Source organism: Halictus rubicundus, unplaced genomic scaffold (assembly GCF_050948215.1).
Source record: "Halictus rubicundus isolate RS-2024b unplaced genomic scaffold, iyHalRubi1_principal scaffold0976, whole genome shotgun sequence".
Lineage (NCBI taxonomy): Eukaryota > Metazoa > Arthropoda > Insecta > Hymenoptera > Halictidae > Halictus > Halictus rubicundus.
Window position 1 is genome coordinate 10001 of NW_027489517.1, and position 17500 is coordinate 27500.

Below are 17500 nucleotides of genomic sequence, written 5' to 3' on the forward strand. Positions count from 1 at the left end.
ACAGTGATATCACGTCGAAAATCGTCTAGGACCGATAGGGAAAAAGTTTCCTCTTGGCGGTGGGACTTAGAAAAATTTTCGTCGAACGTCCGACGGAGTAGCACATCCGTCCATTATTTGCTAATAACTCGATAAATAATAATTGTAGCGAGTTTGGTGTTATGATATATATTGTTAGAAACCGTCTATATTACAGTGATATCACGTCGAAAATCGTCTAGGACCGATACGGAAAAAGTTTCCTCTTGGCGGTGGGACTTAGAAAAATTTTCGTCGAACGTCCGACGGAGTAGCACATCCGTCCATTATTTGCTAATAACTCGATAAATAATAATTGTAGCGAGTTTGGTGTTATGATATATATTGTTAGAAACCGTCTATATTACAGTGATATCACGTCGAAAATCGTCTAGGACCGATAGGGAAAAAGTTTCCTCTTGGCGGTGGGACTTAGAAAAATTTTCGTCGAACGTCCGACGGAGTAGCACATCCGTCCATTATTTGCTAATAACTCGATAAATAATAATTGTAGCGAGTTTGGTGTTATGATATATATTGTTAGAAACCGTCTATATTACAGTGATATCACGTCGAAAATCGTCTAGGACCGATAGGGAAAAAGTTTCCTCTTGGCGGTGGGACTTAGAAAAATTTCCAGAGTTTTGTCGACGGAGTAGCACATCCGTCCATTATTTGCTAATAACTCGATAAATAATAATTGTAGCGAGTTTGGTGTTATGATATATATTGTTAGAAACCGTCTATATTACAGTGATATCACGTCGAAAATCGTCTAGGACCGATACGGAAAAAGTTTCCTCTTAGCGGTGGGACTTAGAAAAATTTTCGTCGAACGTCCGACGGAGTAGCACATCCGTCCATTATTTGCTAATAACTCGATAAATAATAATTGTAGCGAGTTTGGTGTTATGATATATATTGTTAGAAACCGTCTATATTACAGTGATATCACGTCGAAAATCGTCTAGGACCGATAGGGAAAAAGTTTCCTCTTGGCGGTGGGACTTAGAAAAATTTCCAGAGTTTTGTCGACGGAGTAGCACATCCGTCCATTATTTGCTAATAACTCGATAAATAATAATTGTAGCGAGTTTGGTGTTATGATATATATTGTTAGAAACCGTCTATATTACAGTGATATCACGTCGAAAATCGTCTAGGACCGATAGGGAAAAAGTTTCCTCTTGGCGGTGGGACTTAGAAAAATTTTCGTCGAACGTCCGACGGAGTAGCACATCCGTCCATTATTTGCTAATAACTCGATAAATAATAATTGTAGCGAGTTTGGTGTTATGATATATATTGTTAGAAACCGTCTATATTACAGTGATATCACGTCGAAAATCGTCTAGGACCGATAGGGAAAAAGTTTCCTCTTGGCGGTGGGACTTAGAAAAATTTCCAGAGTTTTGTCGACGGAGTAGCACATCCGTCCATTATTTGCTAATAACTCGATAAATAATAATTGTAGCGAGTTTGGTGTTATGATATATATTGTTAGAAACCGTCTATATTACAGTGATATCACGTCGAAAATCGTCTAGGACCGATAGGGAAAAAGTTTCCTCTTGGCGGTGGGACTTAGAAAAATTTTCGTCGAACGTCCGACGGAGTAGCACATCCGTCCATTATTTGCTAATAACTCGATAAATAATAATTGTAGCGAGTTTGGTGTTATGATATATATTGTTAGAAACCGTCTATATTACAGTGATATCACGTCGAAAATCGTCTAGGACCGATAGGGAAAAAGTTTCCTCTTGGCGGTGGGACTTAGAAAAATTTCCAGAGTTTTGTCGACGGAGTAGCACATCCGTCCATTATTTGCTAATAACTCGATAAATAATAATTGTAGCGAGTTTGGTGTTATGATATATATTGTTAGAAACCGTCTATATTACAGTGATATCACGTCGAAAATCGTCTAGGACCGATAGGGAAAAAGTTTCCTCTTGGCGGTGGGACTTAGAAAAATTTTCGTCGAACGTCCGACGGAGTAGCACATCCGTCCATTATTTGCTAATAACTCGATAAATAATAATTGTAGCGAGTTTGGTGTTATGATATATATTGTTAGAAACCGTCTATATTACAGTGATATCACGTCGAAAATCGTCTAGGACCGATAGGGAAAAAGTTTCCTCTTGGCGGTGGGACTTAGAAAAATTTCCAGAGTTTTGTCGACGGAGTAGCACATCCGTCCATTATTTGCTAATAACTCGATAAATAATAATTGTAGCGAGTTTGGTGTTATGATATATATTGTTAGAAACCGTCTATATTACAGTGATATCACGTCGAAAATCGTCTAGGACCGATAGGGAAAAAGTTTCCTCTTGGCGGTGGGACTTAGAAAAATTTTCGTCGAACGTCCGACGGAGTAGCACATCCGTCCATTATTTGCTAATAACTCGATAAATAATAATTGTAGCGAGTTTGGTGTTATGATATATATTGTTAGAAACCGTCTATATTACAGTGATATCACGTCGAAAATCGTCTAGGACCGATAGGGAAAAAGTTTCCTCTTGGCGGTGGGACTTAGAAAAATTTCCAGAGTTTTGTCGACGGAGTAGCACATCCGTCCATTATTTGCTAATAACTCGATAAATAATAATTGTAGCGAGTTTGGTGTTATGATATATATTGTTAGAAACCGTCTATATTACAGTGATATCACGTCGAAAATCGTCTAGGACCGATACGGAAAAAGTTTCCTCTTGGCGGTGGGACTTAGAAAAATTTCCAGAGTTTTGTCGACGGAGTAGCACATCCGTCCATTATTTGCTAATAACTCGATAAATAATAATTGTAGCGAGTTTGGTGTTATGATATATATTGTTAGAAACCGTCTATATTACAGTGATATCACGTCGAAAATCGTCTAGGACCGATAGGGAAAAAGTTTCCTCTTGGCGGTGGGACTTAGAAAAATTTTCGTCGAACGTCCGACGGAGTAGCACATCCGTCCATTATTTGCTAATAACTCGATAAATAATAATTGTAGCGAGTTTGGTGTTATGATATATATTGTTAGAAACCGTCTATATTACAGTGATATCACGTCGAAAATCGTCTAGGACCGATACGGAAAAAGTTTCCTCTTAGCGGTGGGACTTAGAAAAATTTCCAGAGTTTTGTCGACGGAGTAGCACATCCGTCCATTATTTGCTAATAACTCGATAAATAATAATTGTAGCGAGTTTGGTGTTATGATATATATTGTTAGAAACCGTCTATATTACAGTGATATCACGTCGAAAATCGTCTAGGACCGATAGGGAAAAAGTTTCCTCTTGGCGGTGGGACTTAGAAAAATTTCCAGAGTTTTGTCGACGGAGTAGCACATCCGTCCATTATTTGCTAATAACTCGATAAATAATAATTGTAGCGAGTTTGGTGTTATGATATATATTGTTAGAAACCGTCTATATTACAGTGATATCACGTCGAAAATCGTCTAGGACCGATAGGAAAAAGTTTCCTCTTGGCGGTGGGACTTAGAAAAATTTCCAGAGTTTTGTCGACGGAGTAGCACATCCGTCCATTATTTGCTAATAACTCGATAAATAATAATTGTAGCGAGTTTGGTGTTATGATATATATTGTTAGAAACCGTCTATATTACAGTGATAACGTCGAAAATCGTCTAGGACCGATAGGGAAAAAGTTTCCTCTTGGCGGTGGGACTTAGAAAAATTTCCAGAGTTTTGTCGACGGAGTAGCACATCCGTCCATTATTTGCTAATAACTCGATAAATAATAATTGTAGCGAGTTTGGTGTTATGATATATATTGTTAGAAACCGTCTATATTACAGTGATATCACGTCGAAAATCGTCTAGGACCGATAGGGAAAAAGTTTCCTCTTGGCGGTGGGACTTAGAAAAATTTTCGTCGATCTGTCCGACGGAGTAGCACATCCGTCCATTATTTGCTAATAACTCGATAAATAATAATTGTAGCGAGTTTGGTGTTATGATATATATTGTTAGAAACCGTCTATATTACAGTGATATCACGTCGAAAATCGTCTAGGACCGATACGGAAAAAGTTTCCTCTTGGCGGTGGGACTTAGAAAAATTTCCAGAGTTTTGTCGACGGAGTAGCACATCCGTCCATTATTTGCTAATAACTCGATAAATAATAATTGTAGCGAGTTTGGTGTTATGATATATATTGTTAGAAACCGTCTATATTACAGTGATATCACGTCGAAAATCGTCTAGGACCGATAGGGAAAAAGTTTCCTCTTGGCGGTGGGACTTAGAAAAATTTCCAGAGTTTTGTCGACGGAGTAGCACATCCGTCCATTATTTGCTAATAACTCGATAAATAATAATTGTAGCGAGTTTGGTGTTATGATATATATTGTTAGAAACCGTCTATATTACAGTGATATCACGTCGAAAATCGTCTAGGACCGATAGGGAAAAAGTTTCCTCTTGGCGGTGGGACTTAGAAAAATTTTCGTCGAACGTCCGACGGAGTAGCACATCCGTCCATTATTTGCTAATAACTCGATAAATAATAATTGTAGCGAGTTTGGTGTTATGATATATATTGTTAGAAACCGTCTATATTACAGTGATATCACGTCGAAAATCGTCTAGGACCGATAGGGAAAAAGTTTCCTCTTGGCGGTGGGACTTAGAAAAATTTTCGTCGAACGTCCGACGGAGTAGCACATCCGTCCATTATTTGCTAATAACTCGATAAATAATAATTGTAGCGAGTTTGGTGTTATGATATATATTGTTAGAAACCGTCTATATTACAGTGATATCACGTCGAAAATCGTCTAGGACCGATAGGGAAAAAGTTTCCTCTTGGCGGTGGGACTTAGAAAAATTTTCGTCGAACGTCCGACGGAGTAGCACATCCGTCCATTATTTGCTAATAACTCGATAAATAATAATTGTAGCGAGTTTGGTGTTATGATATATATTGTTAGAAACCGTCTATATTACAGTGATATCACGTCGAAAATCGTCTAGGACCGATAGGGAAAAAGTTTCCTCTTGGCGGTGGGACTTAGAAAAATTTCCAGAGTTTTGTCGACGGAGTAGCACATCCGTCCATTATTTGCTAATAACTCGATAAATAATAATTGTAGCGAGTTTGGTGTTATGATATATATTGTTAGAAACCGTCTATATTACAGTGATATCACGTCGAAAATCGTCTAGGACCGATACGGAAAAAGTTTCCTCTTAGCGGTGGGACTTAGAAAAATTTCCAGAGTTTTGTCGACGGAGTAGCACATCCGTCCATTATTTGCTAATAACTCGATAAATAATAATTGTAGCGAGTTTGGTGTTATGATATATATTGTTAGAAACCGTCTATATTACAGTGATATCACGTCGAAAATCGTCTAGGACCGATAGGGAAAAAGTTTCCTCTTGGCGGTGGGACTTAGAAAAATTTCCAGAGTTTTGTCGACGGAGTAGCACATCCGTCCATTATTTGCTAATAACTCGATAAATAATAATTGTAGCGAGTTTGGTGTTATGATATATATTGTTAGAAACCGTCTATATTACAGTGATATCACGTCGAAAATCGTCTAGGACCGATAGGGAAAAAGTTTCCTCTTGGCGGTGGGACTTAGAAAAATTTCCAGAGTTTTGTCGACGGAGTAGCACATCCGTCCATTATTTGCTAATAACTCGATAAATAATAATTGTAGCGAGTTTGGTGTTATGATATATATTGTTAGAAACCGTCTATATTACAGTGATATCACGTCGAAAATCGTCTAGGACCGATAGGGAAAAAGTTTCCTCTTGGCGGTGGGACTTAGAAAAATTTTCGTCGAACGTCCGACGGAGTAGCACATCCGTCCATTATTTGCTAATAACTCGATAAATAATAATTGTAGCGAGTTTGGTGTTATGATATATATTGTTAGAAACCGTCTATATTACAGTGATATCACGTCGAAAATCGTCTAGGACCGATACGGAAAAAGTTTCCTCTTAGCGGTGGGACTTAGAAAAATTTCCAGAGTTTTGTCGACGGAGTAGCACATCCGTCCATTATTTGCTAATAACTCGATAAATAATAATTGTAGCGAGTTTGGTGTTATGATATATATTGTTAGAAACCGTCTATATTACAGTGATATCACGTCGAAAATCGTCTAGGACCGATAGGGAAAAAGTTTCCTCTTGGCGGTGGGACTTAGAAAAATTTTCGTCGAACGTCCGACGAAGTAGCACATCCGTCCATTATTTGCTAATAACTCGATAAATAATAATTGTAGCGAGTTTGGTGTTATGATACATATTGTTAGAAACCGTCTATATTACAGTGATATCACGTCGAAAATCGTCTAGGACCGATAGGGAAAAAGTTTCCTCTTGGCGGTGGGACTTGGAAAAATTTTCGTCGAACGTCCGACGGAGTAGCACATCCGTCCATTATTTGCTAATAACTCGATAAATAATAATTGTAGCGAGTTTGGTGTTATGATATATATTGTTAGAAACCGTCTATATTACAGTGATATCACGTCGAAAATCGTCTAGGACCGATACGGAAAAAGTTTCCTCTTGGCGGTGGGACTTAGAAAAATTTCCAGAGTTTTGTCGACGGAGTAGCACATCCGTCCATTATTTGCTAATAACTCGATAAATAATAATTGTAGCGAGTTTGGTGTTATGATATATATTGTTAGAAACCGTCTATATTACGGTGATATCACGTCGAAAATCGTCTAGGACCGATACGGAAAAAGTTTCCTCTTAGCGGTGGGACTTAGAAAAATTTCCAGAGTTTTGTCGACGGAGTAGCACATCCGTCCATTATTTGCTAATAACTCGATAAATAATAATTGTAGCGAGTTTGGTGTTATGATATATATTGTTAGAAACCGTCTATATTACAGTGATATCACGTCGAAAATCGTCTAGGACCGATAGGGAAAAAGTTTCCTCTTGGCGGTGGGACTTAGAAAAATTTCCAGAGTTTTGTCGACGGAGTAGCACATCCGTCCATTATTTGCTAATAACTCGATAAATAATAATTGTAGCGAGTTTGGTGTTATGATATATATTGTTAGAAACCGTCTATATTACAGTGATATCACGTCGAAAATCGTCTAGGACCGATAGGGAAAAAGTTTCCTCTTGGCGGTGGGACTTAGAAAAATTTCCAGAGTTTTGTCGACGGAGTAGCACATCCGTCCATTATTTGCTAATAACTCGATAAATAATAATTGTAGCGAGTTTGGTGTTATGATATATATTGTTAGAAACCGTCTATATTACAGTGATATCACGTCGAAAATCGTCTAGGACCGATAGGGAAAAAGTTTCCTCTTGGCGGTGGGACTTAGAAAAATTTTCGTCGAACGTCCGACGGAGTAGCACATCCGTCCATTATTTGCTAATAACTCGATAAATAATAATTGTAGCGAGTTTGGTGTTATGATATATATTGTTAGAAACCGTCTATATTACAGTGATATCACGTCGAAAATCGTCTAGGACCGATACGGAAAAAGTTTCCTCTTGGCGGTGGGACTTAGAAAAATTTCCAGAGTTTTGTCGACGGAGTAGCACATCCGTCCATTATTTGCTAATAACTCGATAAATAATAATTGTAGCGAGTTTGGTGTTATGATATATATTGTTAGAAACCGTCTATATTACAGTGATATCACGTCGAAAATCGTCTAGGACCGATAGGGAAAAAGTTTCCTCTTGGCGGTGGGACTTAGAAAAATTTTCGTCGAACGTCCGACGGAGTAGCACATCCGTCCATTATTTGCTAATAACTCGATAAATAATAATTGTAGCGAGTTTGGTGTTATGATATATATTGTTAGAAACCGTCTATATTACAGTGATATCACGTCGAAAATCGTCTAGGACCGATACGGAAAAAGTTTCCTCTTGGCGGTGGGACTTAGAAAAATTTCCAGAGTTTTGTCGACGGAGTAGCACATCCGTCCATTATTTGCTAATAACTCGATAAATAATAATTGTAGCGAGTTTGGTGTTATGATATATATTGTTAGAAACCGTCTATATTACAGTGATATCACGTCGAAAATCGTCTAGGACCGATAGGGAAAAAGTTTCCTCTTGGCGGTGGGACTTAGAAAAATTTCCAGAGTTTTGTCGACGGAGTAGCACATCCGTCCATTATTTGCTAATAACTCGATAAATAATAATTGTAGCGAGTTTGGTGTTATGATACATATTGTTAGAAACCGTCTATATTACAGTGATATCACGTCGAAAATCGTCTAGGACCGATACGGAAAAAGTTTCCTCTTAGCGGTGGGACTTAGAAAAATTTTCGTCGAACGTCCGACGGAGTAGCACATCCGTCCATTATTTGCTAATAACTCGATAAATAATAATTGTAGCGAGTTTGGTGTTATGATATATATTGTTAGAAACCGTCTATATTACAGTGATATCACGTCGAAAATCGTCTAGGACCGATACGGAAAAAGTTTCCTCTTAGCGGTGGGACTTAGAAAAATTTCCAGAGTTTTGTCGACGGAGTAGCACATCCGTCCATTATTTGCTAATAACTCGATAAATAATAATTGTAGCGAGTTTGGTGTTATGATACATATTGTTAGAAACCGTCTATATTACAGTGATATCACGTCGAAAATCGTCTAGGACCGATACGGAAAAAGTTTCCTCTTAGCGGTGGGACTTAGAAAAATTTTCGTCGAACGTCCGACGGAGTAGCACATCCGTCCATTATTTGCTAATAACTCGATAAATAATAATTGTAGCGAGTTTGGTGTTATGATATATATTGTTAGAAACCGTCTATATTACAGTGATATCACGTCGAAAATCGTCTAGGACCGATACGGAAAAAGTTTCCTCTTGGCGGTGGGACTTAGAAAAATTTTCGTCGAACGTCCGACGGAGTAGCACATCCGTCCATTATTTGCTAATAACTCGATAAATAATAATTGTAGCGAGTTTGGTGTTATGATATATATTGTTAGAAACCGTCTATATTACAGTGATATCACGTCGAAAATCGTCTAGGACCGATAGGGAAAAAGTTTCCTCTTGGCGGTGGGACTTAGAAAAATTTTCGTCGAACGTCCGACGGAGTAGCACATCCGTCCATTATTTGCTAATAACTCGATAAATAATAATTGTAGCGAGTTTGGTGTTATGATATATATTGTTAGAAACCGTCTATATTACAGTGATATCACGTCGAAAATCGTCTAGGACCGATAGGGAAAAAGTTTCCTCTTGGCGGTGGGACTTAGAAAAATTTCCAGAGTTTTGTCGACGGAGTAGCACATCCGTCCATTATTTGCTAATAACTCGATAAATAATAATTGTAGCGAGTTTGGTGTTATGATATATATTGTTAGAAACCGTCTATATTACAGTGATATCACGTCGAAAATCGTCTAGGACCGATACGGAAAAAGTTTCCTCTTAGCGGTGGGACTTAGAAAAATTTCCAGAGTTTTGTCGACGGAGTAGCACATCCGTCCATTATTTGCTAATAACTCGATAAATAATAATTGTAGCGAGTTTGGTGTTATGATATATATTGTTAGAAACCGTCTATATTACAGTGATATCACGTCGAAAATCGTCTAGGACCGATAGGGAAAAAGTTTCCTCTTGGCGGTGGGACTTAGAAAAATTTCCAGAGTTTTGTCGACGGAGTAGCACATCCGTCCATTATTTGCTAATAACTCGATAAATAATAATTGTAGCGAGTTTGGTGTTATGATATATATTGTTAGAAACCGTCTATATTACAGTGATATCACGTCGAAAATCGTCTAGGACCGATACGGAAAAAGTTTCCTCTTGGCGGTGGGACTTAGAAAAATTTCCAGAGTTTTGTCGACGGAGTAGCACATCCGTCCATTATTTGCTAATAACTCGATAAATAATAATTGTAGCGAGTTTGGTGTTATGATATATATTGTTAGAAACCGTCTATATTACAGTGATATCACGTCGAAAATCGTCTAGGACCGATAGGGAAAAAGTTTCCTCTTGGCGGTGGGACTTAGAAAAATTTCCAGAGTTTTGTCGACGGAGTAGCACATCCGTCCATTATTTGCTAATAACTCGATAAATAATAATTGTAGCGAGTTTGGTGTTATGATATATATTGTTAGAAACCGTCTATATTACAGTGATATCACGTCGAAAATCGTCTAGGACCGATAGGGAAAAAGTTTCCTCTTGGCGGTGGGACTTAGAAAAATTTTCGTCGAACGTCCGACGGAGTAGCACATCCGTCCATTATTTGCTAATAACTCGATAAATAATAATTGTAGCGAGTTTGGTGTTATGATATATATTGTTAGAAACCGTCTATATTACAGTGATATCACGTCGAAAATCGTCTAGGACCGATACGGAAAAAGTTTCCTCTTGGCGGTGGGACTTCGAAAAATTTTCGTCGAACGTCCGACGGAGTAGCACATCCGTCCATTATTTGCTAATAACTCGATAAATAATAATTGTAGCGAGTTTGGTGTTATGATATATATTGTTAGAAACCGTCTATATTACAGTGATATCACGTCGAAAATCGTCTAGGACCGATACGGAAAAAGTTTCCTCTTAGCGGTGGGACTTAGAAAAATTTCCAGAGTTTTGTCGACGGAGTAGCACATCCGTCCATTATTTGCTAATAACTCGATAAATAATAATTGTAGCGAGTTTGGTGTTATGATATATATTGTTAGAAACCGTCTATATTACAGTGATATCACGTCGAAAATCGTCTAGGACCGATAGGGAAAAAGTTTCCTCTTGGCGGTGGGACTTAGAAAAATTTCCAGAGTTTTGTCGACGGAGTAGCACATCCGTCCATTATTTGCTAATAACTCGATAAATAATAATTGTAGCGAGTTTGGTGTTATGATATATATTGTTAGAAACCGTCTATATTACAGTGATATCACGTCGAAAATCGTCTAGGACCGATAGGGAAAAAGTTTCCTCTTGGCGGTGGGACTTAGAAAAATTTTCGTCGAACGTCCGACGGAGTAGCACATCCGTCCATTATTTGCTAATAACTCGATAAATAATAATTGTAGCGAGTTTGGTGTTATGATATATATTGTTAGAAACCGTCTATATTACAGTGATATCACGTCGAAAATCGTCTAGGACCGATACGGAAAAAGTTTCCTCTTGGCGGTGGGACTTAGAAAAATTTCCAGAGTTTTGTCGACGGAGTAGCACATCCGTCCATTATTTGCTAATAACTCGATAAATAATAATTGTAGCGAGTTTGGTGTTATGATATATATTGTTAGAAACCGTCTATATTACAGTGATATCACGTCGAAAATCGTCTAGGACCGATAGGGAAAAAGTTTCCTCTTGGCGGTGGGACTTAGAAAAATTTCCAGAGTTTTGTCGACGGAGTAGCACATCCGTCCATTATTTGCTAATAACTCGATAAATAATAATTGTAGCGAGTTTGGTGTTATGATACATATTGTTAGAAACCGTCTATATTACAGTGATATCACGTCGAAAATCGTCTAGGACCGATACGGAAAAAGTTTCCTCTTAGCGGTGGGACTTAGAAAAATTTTCGTCGAACGTCCGACGGAGTAGCACATCCGTCCATTATTTGCTAATAACTCGATAAATAATAATTGTAGCGAGTTTGGTGTTATGATATATATTGTTAGAAACCGTCTATATTACAGTGATATCACGTCGAAAATCGTCTAGGACCGATACGGAAAAAGTTTCCTCTTAGCGGTGGGACTTAGAAAAATTTCCAGAGTTTTGTCGACGGAGTAGCACATCCGTCCATTATTTGCTAATAACTCGATAAATAATAATTGTAGCGAGTTTGGTGTTATGATACATATTGTTAGAAACCGTCTATATTACAGTGATATCACGTCGAAAATCGTCTAGGACCGATACGGAAAAAGTTTCCTCTTAGCGGTGGGACTTAGAAAAATTTTCGTCGAACGTCCGACGGAGTAGCACATCCGTCCATTATTTGCTAATAACTCGATAAATAATAATTGTAGCGAGTTTGGTGTTATGATATATATTGTTAGAAACCGTCTATATTACAGTGATATCACGTCGAAAATCGTCTAGGACCGATACGGAAAAAGTTTCCTCTTGGCGGTGGGACTTAGAAAAATTTTCGTCGAACGTCCGACGGAGTAGCACATCCGTCCATTATTTGCTAATAACTCGATAAATAATAATTGTAGCGAGTTTGGTGTTATGATATATATTGTTAGAAACCGTCTATATTACAGTGATATCACGTCGAAAATCGTCTAGGACCGATAGGGAAAAAGTTTCCTCTTGGCGGTGGGACTTAGAAAAATTTTCGTCGAACGTCCGACGGAGTAGCACATCCGTCCATTATTTGCTAATAACTCGATAAATAATAATTGTAGCGAGTTTGGTGTTATGATATATATTGTTAGAAACCGTCTATATTACAGTGATATCACGTCGAAAATCGTCTAGGACCGATAGGGAAAAAGTTTCCTCTTGGCGGTGGGACTTAGAAAAATTTCCAGAGTTTTGTCGACGGAGTAGCACATCCGTCCATTATTTGCTAATAACTCGATAAATAATAATTGTAGCGAGTTTGGTGTTATGATATATATTGTTAGAAACCGTCTATATTACAGTGATATCACGTCGAAAATCGTCTAGGACCGATACGGAAAAAGTTTCCTCTTAGCGGTGGGACTTAGAAAAATTTCCAGAGTTTTGTCGACGGAGTAGCACATCCGTCCATTATTTGCTAATAACTCGATAAATAATAATTGTAGCGAGTTTGGTGTTATGATATATATTGTTAGAAACCGTCTATATTACAGTGATATCACGTCGAAAATCGTCTAGGACCGATAGGGAAAAAGTTTCCTCTTGGCGGTGGGACTTAGAAAAATTTCCAGAGTTTTGTCGACGGAGTAGCACATCCGTCCATTATTTGCTAATAACTCGATAAATAATAATTGTAGCGAGTTTGGTGTTATGATATATATTGTTAGAAACCGTCTATATTACAGTGATATCACGTCGAAAATCGTCTAGGACCGATACGGAAAAAGTTTCCTCTTGGCGGTGGGACTTAGAAAAATTTCCAGAGTTTTGTCGACGGAGTAGCACATCCGTCCATTATTTGCTAATAACTCGATAAATAATAATTGTAGCGAGTTTGGTGTTATGATATATATTGTTAGAAACCGTCTATATTACAGTGATATCACGTCGAAAATCGTCTAGGACCGATAGGGAAAAAGTTTCCTCTTGGCGGTGGGACTTAGAAAAATTTTCGTCGAACGTCCGACGGAGTAGCACATCCGTCCATTATTTGCTAATAACTCGATAAATAATAATTGTAGCGAGTTTGGTGTTATGATATATATTGTTAGAAACCGTCTATATTACAGTGATATCACGTCGAAAATCGTCTAGGACCGATAGGGAAAAAGTTTCCTCTTGGCGGTGGGACTTAGAAAAATTTCCAGAGTTTTGTCGACGGAGTAGCACATCCGTCCATTATTTGCTAATAACTCGATAAATAATAATTGTAGCGAGTTTGGTGTTATGATATATATTGTTAGAAACCGTCTATATTACAGTGATATCACGTCGAAAATCGTCTAGGACCGATAGGGAAAAAGTTTCCTCTTGGCGGTGGGACTTAGAAAAATTTTCGTCGAACGTCCGACGGAGTAGCACATCCGTCCATTATTTGCTAATAACTCGATAAATAATAATTGTAGCGAGTTTGGTGTTATGATATATATTGTTAGAAACCGTCTATATTACAGTGATATCACGTCGAAAATCGTCTAGGACCGATAGGGAAAAAGTTTCCTCTTGGCGGTGGGACTTAGAAAAATTTCCAGAGTTTTGTCGACGGAGTAGCACATCCGTCCATTATTTGCTAATAACTCGATAAATAATAATTGTAGCGAGTTTGGTGTTATGATATATATTGTTAGAAACCGTCTATATTACAGTGATATCACGTCGAAAATCGTCTAGGACCGATAGGGAAAAAGTTTCCTCTTGGCGGTGGGACTTAGAAAAATTTTCGTCGAACGTCCGACGGAGTAGCACATCCGTCCATTATTTGCTAATAACTCGATAAATAATAATTGTAGCGAGTTTGGTGTTATGATATATATTGTTAGAAACCGTCTATATTACAGTGATATCACGTCGAAAATCGTCTAGGACCGATAGGGAAAAAGTTTCCTCTTGGCGGTGGGACTTAGAAAAATTTCCAGAGTTTTGTCGACGGAGTAGCACATCCGTCCATTATTTGCTAATAACTCGATAAATAATAATTGTAGCGAGTTTGGTGTTATGATATATATTGTTAGAAACCGTCTATATTACAGTGATATCACGTCGAAAATCGTCTAGGACCGATAGGGAAAAAGTTTCCTCTTGGCGGTGGGACTTAGAAAAATTTTCGTCGAACGTCCGACGGAGTAGCACATCCGTCCATTATTTGCTAATAACTCGATAAATAATAATTGTAGCGAGTTTGGTGTTATGATATATATTGTTAGAAACCGTCTATATTACAGTGATATCACGTCGAAAATCGTCTAGGACCGATAGGGAAAAAGTTTCCTCTTGGCGGTGGGACTTAGAAAAATTTCCAGAGTTTTGTCGACGGAGTAGCACATCCGTCCATTATTTGCTAATAACTCGATAAATAATAATTGTAGCGAGTTTGGTGTTATGATATATATTGTTAGAAACCGTCTATATTACAGTGATATCACGTCGAAAATCGTCTAGGACCGATAGGGAAAAAGTTTCCTCTTGGCGGTGGGACTTAGAAAAATTTTCGTCGAACGTCCGACGGAGTAGCACATCCGTCCATTATTTGCTAATAACTCGATAAATAATAATTGTAGCGAGTTTGGTGTTATGATATATATTGTTAGAAACCGTCTATATTACAGTGATATCACGTCGAAAATCGTCTAGGACCGATAGGGAAAAAGTTTCCTCTTGGCGGTGGGACTTAGAAAAATTTCCAGAGTTTTGTCGACGGAGTAGCACATCCGTCCATTATTTGCTAATAACTCGATAAATAATAATTGTAGCGAGTTTGGTGTTATGATATATATTGTTAGAAACCGTCTATATTACAGTGATATCACGTCGAAAATCGTCTAGGACCGATAGGGAAAAAGTTTCCTCTTGGCGGTGGGACTTAGAAAAATTTTCGTCGAACGTCCGACGGAGTAGCACATCCGTCCATTATTTGCTAATAACTCGATAAATAATAATTGTAGCGAGTTTGGTGTTATGATATATATTGTTAGAAACCGTCTATATTACAGTGATATCACGTCGAAAATCGTCTAGGACCGATAGGGAAAAAGTTTCCTCTTGGCGGTGGGACTTAGAAAAATTTTCGTCGAACGTCCGACGGAGTAGCACATCCGTCCATTATTTGCTAATAACTCGATAAATAATAATTGTAGCGAGTTTGGTGTTATGATATATATTGTTAGAAACCGTCTATATTACAGTGATATCACGTCGAAAATCGTCTAGGACCGATAGGGAAAAAGTTTCCTCTTGGCGGTGGGACTTAGAAAAATTTTCGTCGAACGTCCGACGGAGTAGCACATCCGTCCATTATTTGCTAATAACTCGATAAATAATAATTGTAGCGAGTTTGGTGTTATGATATATATTGTTAGAAACCGTCTATATTACAGTGATATCACGTCGAAAATCGTCTAGGACCGATAGGGAAAAAGTTTCCTCTTGGCGGTGGGACTTAGAAAAATTTCCAGAGTTTTGTCGACGGAGTAGCACATCCGTCCATTATTTGCTAATAACTCGATAAATAATAATTGTAGCGAGTTTGGTGTTATGATATATATTGTTAGAAACCGTCTATATTACAGTGATATCACGTCGAAAATCGTCTAGGACCGATAGGGAAAAAGTTTCCTCTTGGCGGTGGGACTTAGAAAAATTTTCGTCGAACGTCCGACGGAGTAGCACATCCGTCCATTATTTGCTAATAACTCGATAAATAATAATTGTAGCGAGTTTGGTGTTATGATATATATTGTTAGAAACCGTCTATATTACAGTGATATCACGTCGAAAATCGTCTAGGACCGATAGGGAAAAAGTTTCCTCTTGGCGGTGGGACTTAGAAAAATTTCCAGAGTTTTGTCGACGGAGTAGCACATCCGTCCATTATTTGCTAATAACTCGATAAATAATAATTGTAGCGAGTTTGGTGTTATGATATATATTGTTAGAAACCGTCTATATTACAGTGATATCACGTCGAAAATCGTCTAGGACCGATAGGGAAAAAGTTTCCTCTTGGCGGTGGGACTTAGAAAAATTTTCGTCGAACGTCCGACGGAGTAGCACATCCGTCCATTATTTGCTAATAACTCGATAAATAATAATTGTAGCGAGTTTGGTGTTATGATATATATTGTTAGAAACCGTCTATATTACAGTGATATCACGTCGAAAATCGTCTAGGACCGATAGGGAAAAAGTTTCCTCTTGGCGGTGGGACTTAGAAAAATTTCCAGAGTTTTGTCGACGGAGTAGCACATCCGTCCATTATTTGCTAATAACTCGATAAATAATAATTGTAGCGAGTTTGGTGTTATGATATATATTGTTAGAAACCGTCTATATTACAGTGATATCACGTCGAAAATCGTCTAGGACCGATAGGGAAAAAGTTTCCTCTTGGCGGTGGGACTTAGAAAAATTTTCGTCGAACGTCCGACGGAGTAGCACATCCGTCCATTATTTGCTAATAACTCGATAAATAATAATTGTAGCGAGTTTGGTGTTATGATATATATTGTTAGAAACCGTCTATATTACAGTGATATCACGTCGAAAATCGTCTAGGACCGATAGGGAAAAAGTTTCCTCTTGGCGGTGGGACTTAGAAAAATTTCCAGAGTTTTGTCGACGGAGTAGCACATCCGTCCATTATTTGCTAATAACTCGATAAATAATAATTGTAGCGAGTTTGGTGTTATGATATATATTGTTAGAAACCGTCTATATTACAGTGATATCACGTCGAAAATCGTCTAGGACCGATAGGGAAAAAGTTTCCTCTTGGCGGTGGGACTTAGAAAAATTTTCGTCGAACGTCCGACGGAGTAGCACATCCGTCCATTATTTGCTAATAACTCGATAAATAATAATTGTAGCGAGTTTGGTGTTATGATATATATTGTTAGAAACCGTCTATATTACAGTGATATCACGTCGAAAATCGTCTAGGACCGATAGGGAAAAAGTTTCCTCTTGGCGGTGGGACTTAGAAAAATTTCCAGAGTTTTGTCGACGGAGTAGCACATCCGTCCATTATTTGCTAATAACTCGATAAATAATAATTGTAGCGAGTTTGGTGTTATGATATATATTGTTAGAAACCGTCTATATTACAGTGATATCACGTCGAAAATCGTCTAGG